The sequence below is a fragment of the Parasteatoda tepidariorum genome, chromosome 6 (genome assembly GCF_043381705.1).
Source record: "Parasteatoda tepidariorum isolate YZ-2023 chromosome 6, CAS_Ptep_4.0, whole genome shotgun sequence".
Classification (NCBI taxonomy): Eukaryota; Metazoa; Arthropoda; class Arachnida; order Araneae; family Theridiidae; genus Parasteatoda; species Parasteatoda tepidariorum.
This window is the reverse complement of record NC_092209.1, coordinates 13,656,017-13,672,439: the sequence shown is the minus strand read 5'-3', so window position 1 is coordinate 13,672,439 and position 16,423 is coordinate 13,656,017. Positions and strand designations below refer to the sequence as shown.

The following is a 16,423-nucleotide window of genomic DNA, read 5'->3' as shown; positions in this document are numbered from 1 at the left end:
TGGCGTGTTGTTGATTAATTCACGGCGTCTGCATAGATAAGTATATTTAGCAATATAAACTCTCAAATGTTCTTTTGTTTTTAAGCTATTGGTCAATAACTAATTGTTCTCATTATTTATCAGGTTATTATTAATTTTTCGGTCATTATGTGTTATAAGAATTATCTTTAGTCCAACTTATTATTCATTCTTAAAGATTCATACCTTAACAAACAATGAACAACCGAAGTTGCAGTTTACCTCCTCCTTATGACTACGTTGATCCAATGCTCCACGATGTTCATTTTCAGTGGATTCCATCCCACGTTGACATCTATGGTAATGACCTTGGCCAAGGTAATGACCAAGTGGATAGCTTAGCCGAAGAGGGTTGAAGTCCTCTTTACATTCCTCTTCGGCCTTTGTCTACTCTAAGGTTAAATCTGAAATTTCGAAAAAGTAAAAGACCCCTCCTTATCACCACTGGTATACGAACAGAGAGCCAGGTTCTTCGTTTGCTCTCAACTGTGACAGAGCCTCACGAACGGCATTTTCAAGATTTGTAAGTAGACACACAAAAAGTCTCTTGTTCTTTGAGGGCTGGAGGCTCTTTGCAGTCTGCTCAAAATGTCAAGCTCAGCAGGCCTTTGCAGAACTCTTCCAGGACAGCTTGGGTCCTTCCAGGGAGGACTTATACGATTCTCCCGTAGTTTACGATTTTTTGAGGGTCATAATACATCTTGTCTGACTTCATCAGACAGTTGGAAGATAAGCTACAACAACAAAATCAATAAACATTTCGTCCAATAGTAGCACTGTACTGTTTGTTTTTATAACCTCGGCTCTTGGGGTGAAACCAATTACCCACTTGATATGTGCCTAATAGGAGCCCACGGAAGCTGTAGTCCAGCGGAGAAAGAAGACAACTACATTCAAGACTAAATAAATGTTTTACGGGTCCCAAGACAAATTTTATCACAGGCCTCTTCTTCAGGGCAAAAAAAAGCTTTATTTTCATATTTTGTAGAATTTTTAATGACTCTTTATACAAAATAGCAGATTTTATATAGATATAAAGAAATTCTCTGGAATTTTCTTTAAAGAAAACTAATTAATAAGCAATAATGATAATTAATTGTCAACTATTAATATTAATTCATTATAACTATCAATAATAACAGTTAAGTGTTCACGTCTTTTTTTTATCACGAATTTTAAATTCTCAAACTGTATATTATCCTTTAAATGAAAAATCTTAATCCTTATTAAAAAAAAAAAAGAAGAAAAATCAGTACTTATCGGTTATTGGTAGAAAGTGATAATGAAACCAAGTTTGCCAACAAATAATGCAATGCCAGGTTCTGATTTAGGCAGGTCACCGGCTGCCGATAAAACACATAGAAGTATTGAATATGACAAATATCAGGTATTTTATAGGAAGCGATAATTATTAAATTTGATATTATTGTGACTGCAGCTTTATTTTATTTGAGCAACAAAAATATTGACACCAATGTAGAAATGAGAATAATTGGAAAAATATTAAGACATATTTTTGACAATACTACGTAATATTAAAATTTGATCTCTTTAGACATGGGTCTTAATATTTGTGTGGGTGAAAGCTCCAAAATGCTGTCGAAAACACATGATCCTTATTATTGATAAGTAAAAGATGGGAGGTTGAATAACAAAATGACAGCGGATAAATGCTCCAAACGTGCATAAATTATGTATTTAAGAACACATTTTTAAGACATAGATCAGTTAAATCTCATTGGCTAATAGCAAATTTCTTTCGTAGGGGCGATAAAAAATTTAAATAAAACTGGTTGGAAATCAAAACTCCATTTTAATTACAAATTCAAAATGTCACATGAATGAAAAGGCTGATTTTTATTTTTCAATGTAAGTATTCATTTACCAGTTACGCTGTGTTTTAGGTCTTCAGCAGCTCCAATAAACTAAATTATTTCTTTAAAGTTTTTTTTTGTCATAATTTATTATTTATTACTTTATATCTGCGTAATCTTTTAAATTAAATCAATAACAGTTAAAGCCACAATAAGTTAACAACGTCCAAAAAAGTTGCTAACACATTTTTTTTATCCATTGATAGAGCTATCTTCATCATACGTCTCACCAACTTCATAGATCACGCCAGTTTTGAGCTAGACAGCTTTCAACAGCCCTTAAATGAAGTGAGCAATTTTAACTTTCCGATGATCACAATTTAAATAATTAATTATAAATATTGCGGCATAATAAATTTTGTAAAAACTACATATAAAAGTCATAAAGATGCAATAACTGCTGCTCCATCATTAAAATTTTAAAATCTATATATATATATTTCTCTTACACGGCACCAAAAAAAGCCTCATTACAACTCCCCGAATGGCAACGTTAGAAAATCGACCAATGATTGCTGCTAAAAATGTCACATGGCAAATCTAGATCAGGTGGCTCAACATATAGCGCTTTTGAAAACGGAAACTGAAATAACCAGAGAGAGCATAAGCTGGGCAGAAGTGAGTGAGTAGTCTTTGTTGATAGATCCCTATTTTAGTATTTTGACGAAAGCGCTTTTTTTCACCAATTTATATATTACGAATTTATTTGACGATTTTTGATTTATATCACGAATTTATTTGTTTTACTAGAATTTAGGCAGGTTTTTCCATTGCAATTCACTTATTTCAATTTCTAATAGACTTAAGTATAGCCAAAATTTTAACCTTTTTAAAGAGATATCAGTTTTAGAAATATTATCTTAAGATTTCATACTATAGCACATTTCTAATAGATTTAACGAATTATATGTCATTTATTTGAATTCAAATTTATTTTAATGACTTAGTATTTACTAAAAAGATGTAATTTTTTTTTAAAAAAAAAAGTTGTTATATGGATTTGAATGATTGCAAATGCACAAAATTCTAAGAATTCAAAACAATGTACCTAAGCTAGTAGCGAGCGAATCGAGCTTGGTTTGCGAAGCAAACCATATAGGATTGCGTAGCAATTTTAGGGGGTTGGCAAGCGTTAGCGAGCAGGGGGCGAAGCCCACTAGTACATAATAAATCAGATATTAATTTACAAGGGTAAAATAACAATTATAAACTCGCGCTTAAGTAGATGTCAATCAAAAGTAGCAAAAAAGAAAGAGAGAGAGATTGCATGTTGTCAAATAAAAAGAGTTTAGATGATTATTTTGAAAGCCCTAGTAATTGTACGTGATAAAAAAATTTTCTTTCATAAAGTTAAGATAATTGTTTAAGACCGAAATGTTCTGTGCTTTTCTGGAAACGTGTTCATGTTGAAATAAATAATTGGGAATAAGAATTAATTACGTGGGTTGGCGAGTGAAGTGATCACTTCACTCGCCAACCCACGTAACTTAGTTTACTTAGAGAGCTGGAGGTGGAGCCTCTAAATTGTAATTACAACTTACTCTAAAATGAAATTGCAATTTACGTAATTTAAAAGTCTTTTTCACGCAAAATGAAACGATTTTAACATCTGTAATTTTAAATTTCACAAGTTGTAGTGACCATATTATGATTATTATACGTGTATACATAATTCAATTTTTTTATACGTTCATTTGGTTGAAATTGTTTTATATTTAAATTTATAAACCTGATGCAAATTAATAGGAAAAGAAACATAGTTTGGCCGTCACTTTAAATATAATTATTCTTTACTGCTACAGAAATAAATATTATGGAAAATTGTAAAAAAATGGTATGCCATGAGAAATTTAAAAAAAAAAGTTTCGGTGAAAAAATAATGAAATACAATTAATGCAATCTCAAAAGAGAATTTTTGTCTAACCAATAAAGAGTTATATCTAACCTCACAGTTTTGAACCAAAGCTTAATTATATGTTAGTGCAAATAAAATGTTTAATAATACTTAGCATATTCAGTTTAAACTTTTCATTAATTTACCCAAATGTCTCAACTTGTTTTTATCCACCCATTATCAATTTATTTAGATTTGATTTTAATTCCCTGTTTATCAAATTACGAACCTAACTGTTTTTGACACATGGTTATTGTTTGTTTAGGGGGAAAAAACTTTAAACCTTTCTTTCAATTAACAAATAGCACCAAAATTTCTTAAGAAATCATTTTTACATAAAAAGTATTTTTGGAGAAGTTTTGATTTCTGCCAATATGAATTTCCATCATTTATTTACTTAACATTTTTCGAAGTCATATCATGAAAATTTAGAATTTATCAATTTATATTTAATTTTATTAAATTTTAATTATTTGTGAATGAAAAATATTTCTTTTAAAATTTTTTTCTATTTTTTGTATACAACAAAAGTTATTATTTTTGAATATTTGCTAAAAAATTAAGGTTGAAATAAATTTTTAACATTCTATATATTTATAGCTTTAATTAACATAATTTTGCTATTTGTTAAAATTGTTTAATAAATATTCGTAGTAATTTCTGAAATGGAATTGTCATTTCCTTTCTTTGTTAGTAGAAATTGCACTAGATGGTGCTACTAACACATATTGCATGAAGGAACAGATGAATTACTGTTTATTTTGTTGCTTGAAAACTTTCCGGAAAATTATTTTTCTTTCGGGTTCAAAACAGCCAATCTGAATGATAACAGAAGTAGGCATTCGGAAACGCCGTACTATTCAAATAAACAAAACGGCCGCAGCATCGGCCACATTTGAAAAAGGATCACTCCGAAGAAATATATATCTAAAGTGTAAAATCAATTCCTTTTTATTATTTCGATTTTTCTTTATTTTTTACTTCAATTAATAGTGTTGCGTTAATATTTATTTTTGTATTTAGTTTTTAATTGTATATTGCAGTGTTTTCATCATAGAAAAAAAATGGGTGAGAATTTCTCACCCTTTCTCAAAAACAGGGTGAGATTTCTAAAAAAACAAAAACTCTTGAAAAAAAAATCATTTCTTTAATTATAACACATTGTTAGCGTCTTCTATTTATTATAGCATTGAATATTTTTGGTGCATCATCATAGAAGATTTTGCCTTTACAAGGTATTTGTCCATCTTACATAAGTGCATAAAAATTTTGAACGTCTTTAATGAAGAAACTTTACCTACGGTAAACGCGTGGTTGCAGAGAAATGTATTCTGAAAGGGGTTCCATGGTTGTGTTCTGTTGTTCGAAGAGGTTCTGAACAATACTGGTAAATAGGGAAGCTAGATAATGGGGCAGATGTTGAAAATAATGAAAGATCCAGGAAGAAAAGATAAACGGATTTTATTCTAAATGGCGTAATTCGAAGTTTTTACCAAAATGCGAGAAATTCGTGAATTTTGAAATTGATTTATAGAATGCGCGAATTTCTCGCGGTAATCATTTTTTAATGCGAGAAAAGAAAAAAATATGCGAGATTCTCAAGCTGTAGTGAAAACACTGTATTGTATGAATTCAATTTAGATTTCCTCTTTGTGAAGTGGATTTTACCTAACATTATTTTTTTTTTCATAATAAAAAAATGAGAGCGTATTATTAGTTTGATATTGATAGTTTTCTTCTTTTTTTTTTTTTTTTTTTTTTTTTTTTTTTTTTTTTTTTTGTAAAACTAATAAAGTAGTTGGTTTAATCTGTTAGTATGTGTGTTACTGCTTTGAAAATCTATTGAATTAATATAATTTTCTTAAAAAAAATTGCTCTATTGTTAAATTTCTAAACTTAATCTCATAACATAATCAATATGCTAAAATATCCATACTTCTAACGTTTAAACAAAAAATAGCTATAGGTTTGCCTGGGAGTGATTGCTAGTTTTAACCTAACAAGTTGGTGGGGATATTTGTGTATCCTGAACTGTCAAGCCAGCTACAATTGCCTTGGCGCCAATTGGATTTTAAATTTGCAATTTGTAAAGTAACATGTTGAGGTTTACCCTTGGGTGGCTATGATTCGTCTCATTTTTTTTCTTTTTTTAGTCTCTTCTGAATAGCTGCCTTGTGGCCAATATTTGGTGATTATTCAGCTGCAGATCGTGATATGGTAATCTTCCCAAGTTAGTCACCTTCTATGATGTTTTTTTTTTATTTTAGCTTCCCATGTACAACGCTTCACAGTTGGCAAAAATTAGGCAATTGTTTTGCCGGAGATTCTGATACGGAAGTCTTCCCATTGTGATGATGACCAATACCTACTCTGCTCTTCATAAATCTTTTGAATACCTTTGCTAAACTACAGACAAAGCATACACTACATGATATAATATTTTATTTAATGTGAAAATTTCATTATTTTTTATTTAAACAATATCTTTCATGGGTATGAATTTTGTCAAAGTTCCTGTAATTTATCATTTTTATAATATTTTACAAGTTGCGTTTACCAACCTTATCAGCCTAAAAAATACTTCCCGATCTCTACGAGTCACCAAATTAGTTCTCTTATCATTATGTGGAAGTTTCGAAGGGAATTTTCAATATAAATTGCTTATTATAAACTTTATAATCTTTGGAGGAAGTGTTTATAATTTTTTTAAAGAAACTTCTTTAGATTTTTTATTTGTTGGTTTCTTTTTACTGGCATCATTTTTGTCAAGATTCTGTGAAACTGATTCTCATTCGATTGATTACTAGGTATGTATGAGATTATCTCAAATATATGATTATATTTTATAAGTATATTTATAAATATATTTTTCAAAGGGCGAAATGCTATGTTAGAGTTTGAAAAGATATTTTTTTAATTTATTCAACAAATAATTTTTAAAAAAATTTTCTGTAATTTATCATTATTATCTATCCTTTTTATTATTTTACAGTTAGTATATATTTATAAGTGTATGTTATCATTTTTAAAATAAATTTGATGCATGCACAAGAAAAAAGTTCCTTATACTTTAACTATGCTGTTTATTACTTTATATTAATTTATTTATTATTTTTTTATAATGCTGATAATATTGTTTTGATGTCTTCTAGACATGAAGAAAGTGCTAAAAAATCAGTCATAACACTAATGAAACAATAACAAATAGAATGAAAATAAATATTAAAAAAATACAAATTAAAAACTAAAAAGTAAATTTATTGTAATGGCAAAGAGAAAGTGACAAACCCTTTTAAATATTTTGCCCCAACCCTGAGCACTGAAAACAACACAGAGGGTGATTTAAAGTCAAGAATAAACAAAGCACGCCATATCTTTAGAAACGTTTTATAAATTTTAAATTCAGCAGTAAAATTGGTGCTATTTTATGGTAGTATGATTCAAAAACTAACAAATTGATTTAAACAAACGTAATTGGAAAACTAGATTGGAGTTTTCCAAATCAAATTTTTCTTAATTATCTTAATATATTGCCTTTCCGCCCCCCTCCCAATATTTGTCCCTTAACTAAAGATAAGAAAAGAAATGCAGAAGTTATATTGACCATGTCCAGCTGATAATCAAACCTTACACAAAGAGCCATCAAATCCTACACAAACAGCAATTTCTCTTGCTGTTTGTGATGACCAAGAGAGAGAGAGGACAACCACAAATGACAATGACATCTCCTACTATAAATTTTAAAAGAAGGATATAACTTCGGGGGGTCTAGTTGAGAATTTATTTCTCGACCTGATAGGTTGATGCAAGAAACTCACAGCCAGAAGCATAAAGATATGTAAAGCAATGCAATATAAGAAATAAAATAAATCATCTGAGCCAATCTCAAGGAATATACTAAATAATTATTATTTTCAATCTTGCAGTCTAATTTTTCAGCCTAGACATTGCCTTGAATGATTCTTCAAAGATAGTCTATTTAATTCAAATTATTCGAGACATTTTATTCAAAAATTATTTAAAATTTTGAAAAGTCAGGTCATAGAAGTTGTAATAAAAATCACATATTTATTTTTTAATCTTAACACTAATATATATTTTCAGGTTATTCAAACCTTTTAAAAGAATGAATTCTTTGTGCCTCATCAGGTTTCAGAAGACCACTTTCTTTTCATGTTTCTCTCATCTTAAGATGTTACATGCTTCAACTAAATTTATAACTCCATCTAGAGTAAGTGATTATTTTAAAAGTTTTGTAATTCTCATTTTATTGCTTGGTTATATCATTATGCTGTATCAAAATGTTAAAACTTTTATTTCTTATAACAATATTTAATTTCCACTTAAAATTAAAAAGTATTTAAGAATTTATAATCCTCTGTGACCTGCTTGCAAATTATATATTGATATAACCTTGATTAAAACTATGATTAATTAGTGTTGATAAACTGCCCTTTTATGTATTGAATGTTAATCTTGTATTATATTCCAGTCTTCCTGCTTTATTTAGCTAATTTAAAATGTATATTTATAAACTTTAATTCTATCCTATATTTTATAAATTTATGTTAATTCCAGTTTGAACAGTTTTTTTCCCCTTTAAATTAATTTGTTTAATTCACTATTCTTTCTGTAATAAACTTTTTCTATTTGAATTATCCAAATTTCTTTAAGAAATATTTATAAATTAACTTTCAAATTATCATCATTTTCTGAAGAGTGACTAATTGTTGGTACATGCAGAAATGGTGGATAAACTTAAAAATATGTATTAATTTTTCCATTTATGTCTTGCAATGTACCATATAATTCAAAATCCTTTTTTGTAAATTACAATTCTTGCTAATTTTTATAAAAATTAGTAGTAATTGTAAATGATATAATTAATAGAGGATAAGCAGCGGTGCCAACTTCTCCATATATGACAAAATATTTTGAAAAGCGGCAGAGAATTACAAACTGAAATTTGCCGATTTTCGATTATTTTTGCCATCCTTTTGAATGGCTCAACAGAGTTTAATCACATCTCTGGATAAGTAATTTATATTGTAACATATTGATATTTCACATAATTTTCTCTTCAGAGGGTATATTTTCATCATGTGTACTAGGTTGCACAACTAAAGAGGTACTCGGGTGATATTTCCTTTTTTTTATTTTGTGTCTATCTTAGTTTATAACTTTCAATTTCATTATCTGAATAATTATTATTATAATTTATAATAATAATAATTATTATTATTATAATAATTATTATTATAAAGTGCATAATATCACTAATAATTGTATGCAATTACTCACTCTGGTATTTTTTTAATGAAATAAAACATATATGGTATTATTTGATAGTAAATTATGTTTTCTTAATTTATCACGTGTGAGGAAAATGTTAAGATTTTTTTTTCAGAATGTATAAATGTAATATTTTAAGGTGTGACACCCAGTAGTGGTAGCGCTTGGCATTATCATGCCACAGGTTCTTGATTCAATCCTCAGGCCGGGCAAGGTTAACTCAGCCTTTCATCCCTTCAGTGGGTTCATAAAATGAGTACCAAGCATGCTTGGAACTAAACACTGGGGGTTCCGCTTTGGGCTGACCACCCAATCGGAACATTTGCTCTTGTACCTCAGAGCCCAAAGGTCAAGAAAACTGAGAGGGGCACAGTAGGCCTTGGTCCTCTATGGATTGTCGCGCCACTGAGTTTAGTTTATTTTAAGATGTAGATAAATATATGTTGGATGACACCAATTCATCACTTAGTATTCAATGTTCACTTTGACTTCTGAAGTAAAGACCTGAATATTAAGAAAGACCTGAATTTTCTTGAATAGTTTATGAATTGCTTATTTATTTTTTAAAAAAAATATATAAATATTTTTACATTTGTTTACATATTTTGAAATAATTTTAAGATATTTAATAAGGCATCTTATGTGAAACTATTTGTACATATTATTGATAACATAAATTCTATCTGAGTAAACATTGAAAAAAATTTTAGTTAAGTTTTATATTAACTAAGAAAACTTTAACAGCTTTTATGTCATTATTATACAATAAAAGATCTATATTAACTGCTATTCCCCACGCACCACATTAACTGTACAGTCTCCGAAACAAACCGAAATTAAAAAAACTTTTTGGATTTGAATAATTTCTAATGCTCTTAATAATTTAAATGTTTTTCTGCTAAATAATTACTTTGGATCACATTTTTGTAATATATTTATAATATAATTGTTTTGTTAAATAATAGTTATTTTGCTGTATCACCAAAATAATTATTATTTATTTCTGTTATATCTTAATAATTTAATTGGAGCAGACTTTTGCTTTTAATATATTTGTATTTAAAAAGTATTATACAGCATTAATATTGATATTTTTTACTGATATATTGCCATTTTCAGTATATAAGCTTAATAATGCATGAAATCATCTGTCTATCTATATCATTGGTTCTCAACGGGGGCGATACCGCCCCCTTGGGGGCGGTGGGAGTATGCTGAGGGGCGGTGAACTTGTTTTAGGTGGTAGGGGGGCGTTGGGTGTGTTTTGGGCGGTAAGGGGGCGATGAGCATATTTGTCATTCAAATTTAATTTTAAAACTTACAAATAAAATTATTAAATTAAGATTTATTTAATAAATAANCAGATTTACGAGGAATCGGTCGAACTTTCAACTAATGAAACTTTGAAATGGTGATCATCTCACAGAATATTTGCTAAAAGGTAACATCAGTCGTCTCTATCCTGGACTGTAGACTATCATTAAAATTTTTTTAATTGCCTTACCTGCCTCCTAACGTGTCGAACGTAGATTCAGTGCTGTTACGATCTTGTCACAAATAGGAGAAATCGACTCGAAATTGTGCAACGAGGGTATTTAAGTCTTCATCTCACTAAAAGTATTGAATCGAGCGTTAAGGAATTGCTGTTTAAACCATTAAGTATCATCTCATTAACATAGTTACTTGAATGTTTCATTGATACTACTTTTTAGTGTAAGAAAAATTATTTTGGGTGCTTTTTTAATAATATAATTAAGAATAAATTATTCTTTTTAAGAAGAGGTTTCTTTGTTATATTTTTTTTCATTAAACGTATTTGTTTTTATCATAAAAAATAGACTGCGATTACTTGCCGTGAGAAAATTATCGAGTTAATTTATTCTTTTTCAAAAAACCAAACAAATTTAAAGAGTAAAAAAAATTGCTTAAAAATCTTGACTCCTCTAATTCAGCACACGTCCCTCCGTCCCCATACTCTAAATAACAAAGGGGGCGTTGAAATGTTTTTTGCTCCTTAAGGGGGCGGCAACGTTAAAAAGGTTGAGAACCTATGATCTATATGATCTTAATAATACATTGAATGATCTGTAATTCTATAGAACTCAAAGCCTTATGTCTCAAGTTTTGCGATAGCAAAATTTGTTACTAATTTTGAAAAATGAAATAGTATTCTGGTGTCTTTTAATCAATTTTATCTATAAAAATATTCAGAATGCTATGTCCTTGAAAGCAATATGTATCAGTCATAATAAAAAAAATTTTACTAATTAATTTTTTTTATATCTTTTATGATTTGCATGTTTATTAAGCACTATACCAAGGTGTTGTTAGATGTTATATTGTTAGGTGTTATGTTTGTTAGATGTTCAATTTAAAATGTGTGGTTCAATATTTGTTGGATGAATTTTCTGATGTTTAATCAAACCAATATTAATAGTGTACCTAATAAGATTAATAATTTAAATTGCATCATAAATATAGTTGTCATGTAGTTTAATTTTTTCACTAAAATTTTCCTTACAATATATAGTTTTTAATGGGTTTTGCTTGTTTAAAATAAAGTTTATGTTTTGAATTGGAGGAAATACATTGCTTTTACTTTCATTTTTGCATGTTGCAGACATATTATATTTGCATCTATTAATCAAAAATGGTTCTGATTCTTTATTTTATTGTTCATGATGAATACTAAAGCTATTTTCATTCAATATTTTCAAACTGAAAACATGGTGCATAGCGTTTTCAAAAAGTGCTTAAAGATGTTGATTTTCGTCTTTCGTTTTTTAAAATCCCTTAAAGGTTCCTCATTAGGTGTTTTTAAAAAAGTTTTTAGATTTTTTTCTTTACCATGTCAATTTTCATCACCTATTAAGCAAAAGCATGCTTTTCAAATTGTTCAATTCAACGTTTTCACAATTCATTTAATCACAATTGATTTTGGTCTATGAAAGCGCCAATCATTTTACGTGTTTGATGAAATCCTTGAAAGTCCACGTGTGCGTCTACTGAACTTGGGGGTTTGGTGAGATTCTTGCACCCCCATTTGCAACTCTGCTGCATTTTGCAAGATATTCTTGATTTCAAGCTTCATTTTCCACCGTCTGATATCGAACCGCAAAACCTCATCTTTTTATAATGGCTAATATAATCAAGAAAAGAGTTCTTAGTCAGAAACTGGTTATTTTATCATGATCATGTAAAATATTTGAGAATTATTTTGCATTTTGTCAATGTATATAGTGCTTAAAAATATTTTTTGAGTGCTTAAAAAGTATTTAAAAGGTGCTTATTTTTTGTTAAAAGATTTGGCTACGCACCCTAGAAAAGTATTTTGAAATTTGGTATTATATTTTAATTATTCTTTCAGTTTAATCTTCTTCATTTCTTTTTTTTTTTTTCTCTAAGTGCATGGATTGACCTTAACTTTAATTGTTTAAAATTGTGCCTATGTTCCACCATTAGAGAATCGATTGTAAAGAATAAAAAAATCAATTACGTATGATATAAAAAACACTATCATATTCTTTACATGTTTTTTTTTTATACTTTATTGGTTATTTTATCAAAAGTTAATGAAATCATATAATATTTGTATTCATTTAAATTTTTTTTTTATTTGGTATATAGGTTATTGTAAATCATTTGTAAAATGTGTCTTTTTAATACACTCAAATTTTTTGTTAAAAAATAGCATCATTTTTTAAAAACAATATCTACTTATTCATTTACACTCTTTATTTTATAATTATAGCTTTCTACTTCTAAATGTTCTTTCTGTAAAGGGTCAATAAAACGTTTATAATGCTCAAAAAATGGCTCTGTAAATCTGTTTTCTCATATGCTTACTTAAATACCAGGATTCATATGTTTCAGGGATAACTTAAAAATTTCAGAAAACTCTCAAGGAAAATAGAACATTTTTCCAAAAATGTAAAAAAAAAGGATGAAAATTTTCTTTCTTTTAATAAGATAAATTTGAATCTTCCTCCCCACCCAAAAAAAAGTAATAATTCCCCTTAAAGTTTTTTAGAAGCTGCCAGATTCTATGTGGGTTTAATTCTCTGTGGTAGTAAATGCTTATAGGAGTGATTATGATTTTGTATGATGCATGTTAGCATTTATTTTTCAATGTTTTCAATTTTTTAATGTGTTTTCTACACCATTGTTTTTTTCTATTATAATTTGTTACTGTGTATACTAAAAATTGTTGCTTTGGAGAACTGGGAAATTTTTTTCTCAGGGATGAGATTCTTCCGCGGATTCGCGGATTTCCGCTTTTTTTCAGATTTTTCCATTTTTCCCGCTAATTTCCGCTGAAATTTTTTTTACCCAAGTTAAAATGTTTTATGAGGAATTTAATTTGGGAAATTGTTGAAGTCCCTTTTCCTCCCTCTGAAGTTTCTCTAAAAATCATTTCCTTGGGATNACCTTAAGATATTGTTTTACATTTAATTAAAAAAGATTGTATTTGGTACTGATATTAAGCTGGCAACTTTTTTTGCGTTTTGCGTAAAATTTTATTTTTATACTTAAAGTGGAAATGAAATTTCTTTTTTATATCTTAGTTTTTGGGTTTATAAATTCAATTTAAAATGATTTTGTCTATATAACATCTATATTAAAGTATGATAATCATATGATAGTGGGTATAGGCTCTTAGAAACTAAAAATTATATTTATATTACTTCATATGACTTGAATTCTTTTTTACTTTTACTATCTCTTAGAGAGATCATCCTTGAAAAGATTAAAAATTGACAGGTAATCAGATATGAAAGGACTGGAACAAAGAGTTAAAAAAAAATGTTTAGATAAATTAGATTTAATTTTAATTAATGCTAGCCATATTTTAAAATTCTTGTTTCTTCTCTCGCTATTAGAATATATTTTTGATTTAACTGGTAGGAAATTTTCAGGAATACTATTTAGTTATATATGCTGAGAAATAATTGAAATTTTAATTATCTTAATTTTTAATCCTTTTTATGTATGCTAAGTACAGTTTTTAATTTAAGATGTCAAAGTAATTAAGTAAATTCCAATATCACAGCTAAAAATAATTGCAAAATGTTGTTTTGGAAACTTTTCAATCGAGTACAAAAGGGTATCACATTAAGTGAAGATCACTGCTAAACAGTGTACCGAACTAACACACTTCAAGGTACCAAACTACTGCAGTCACTTTTTTTTTGTAATTCACTCTTTTCTTTTATAAGTCACTTCTTTTTCTGATTGCTGCAAATCTTTTGTGAGTCCATTACTGTAATCTATAGTGAGACACTGTGAGAATGCCTCAACTGTACTTAACTTTTTTTTGTGTTAACTTATGCTTTAAACACTTAACAAGATCACAAATATTTGATAATTTTCAAGCATTTCTTGAAATAAATATTCAGTGCCACAAAAGACATAAAGAGTTGAAGGTTTAACAAAAACATGACAAATAGGTTGGCACAAAATTACTTTTCTAAACCATTTTTAACCAACTTTCCTATCAATATTCAACTTTTTTTCAATTTGATGCATGAGTGTAAATTGAAAAGAAAATTTGTCTCCTAAATGTAATTAAGCAGTGACTATTTATATTTCGAAAGTAGTTTTTAATCTCTAAATTAAAAAAATAGTTGTATACTACAATAGTAATAATGTAATTATTACTATTGTAGTAATAGTAATTACTGCTTAATACTAATTACTAATAATAATTACTAATAATAGTAATAGTAAAACTTCAATAGTAATTCACTACTTCAGTTTTTCAAAACTTTGCTTCGAAATATATTATATTCATCTACTGATCGTTATGTTGGCTTTTGACTTGAACCAGAGTACGATCGATCTCTAATTCAGTACCCTCAGAGGTATAATTTATTATGGAAGCATGAAGGACTTGGTGACCCAACAGATTTTAGGAATAATATTACTTTGTTTAGAAGTAATCTGTTTCGCACGATGTTTTATGATGTTTGCTTTGTTTTGTATTTTTTCTGAAATACTAATATACAACTTTTTATATTCGTAGGCATCCAATTCTTCTTTTCTGAAAGCTACAAATCCACTTCAAACTCAGGCCTGCTCATTTTGGGAGACTTTTCCAGCTCCTAATTTAAGTCACCATGCAAAAGATGGATTAAACAGGGAAACAAACACTTTAATCTACAAATCAAAATTGTTCAACTATGCATTTTATTCACAATTTGTCAGTATTTTGGGCTTTTCTGTTCAGTTAGTTTATTCTATAAAATATGCTTATCAATCAGCTGTATTGCATGAGCCTGTGGTTTTGAATGTTGGACCTTTTACAGCAACTTTTGATTTGTTGTCTCTATTTATATTAGGCATTTTTACTTTGCAAAATATAGTTCTCTTCCATATGGCTCAAAGAGCATTGTTGAGAATTTATCACAGGCCAAAAACAGATGATTATGTGTTTGTAACCTTAGCTCTAAATCCTTTCAAATCTCGTCTATTTTTATGTAAACCTGGTGAATTAGAAGATCTCAAAAAATATGACCTTAGGGCTATGATGGGTAATTATGCAGTGCATGGTAGAAAAATATTTGTTTTGTTTGAAAATTTTAGAAGTGCTCATCATTTTAATAAGCTTACTGATAAAATGCCTTAGTTTTACCTCCTCCTAAGTTTATATTGTTCTAAAATTGTTTGCGTAAACTTCAGATAAAATTCACAGATAAAATATTTGAAAATTTGCCTATTTAGATTGAGGTTCATATTTTTCACGCATCTTTATCCTTTTTTAATTATGGTTTTTCAAGACTAATTTTTTTCTGTAATTTATTAATTTTCGCTAATTGCCAATTAAGAAATTGTAATAACCTCGGGAATTTCAATTCTTGCATCACATCAAATTTTAAAGATGATTGGCCTTTCTGTTAACTACTTTGTATCCACTTTTATCATGATGTTTTATATGTAAATTCCATAAAATATTTATGCATAAACCTAGTTTAAAGTTTATATATAATATATATTATTTCCTATTTTTAACGTTAAACACATTTCAATGCTTGATCAGGATTTTTTCTAAATCTCTCTCTTAATTTTAATTCTTTATGAAATATAAAATTTTTGTAAGAAATTAATTACTTAATCCTATTTAAGTTGCTTGATCTCTAGGTCAACAATCGAATATATACTATGGTACTTTTAATTATGTTTTATTTAACTGCAGAAAATATTTTATTTAGTGGAAAGTCTTTTGTTCAGGGATGAGATTTTTCCGCTTTTTTCACTTTTATCTCTTGAATTTCATTTTTTTTATAAGTATTCCTCTTTTTCAGAAAATTCACCGATTTTCAAAGAGAAACAGAAAATTCAAACTACA

General features: G+C 28.3%; 1 long non-coding RNA gene across 6 annotated transcripts; it reads left to right on the top strand.

The window, feature by feature from the left end:
- The first annotated feature begins 4,566 nt into the window (after positions 1 to 4,566).
- LOC107451109 (uncharacterized) lies at positions 4,567 to 15,337 on the top strand. 6 transcript variants are annotated; one of them, XR_011636945.1, is made up of 4 exons: positions 4,567 to 4,720; positions 5,940 to 6,593; positions 7,891 to 8,017; positions 15,101 to 15,337. It is a non-coding gene; the product is annotated as an uncharacterized lncRNA (long non-coding RNA). The 6 variants fall into 6 exon arrangements; XR_011636947.1 differs by having other exon boundaries at positions 4,580 to 4,720; positions 6,054 to 6,593; XR_011636946.1 differs by having other exon boundaries at positions 4,583 to 4,720; positions 5,940 to 6,016.
- Positions 15,338 to 16,423: the final 1,086 nt, after the last annotated feature.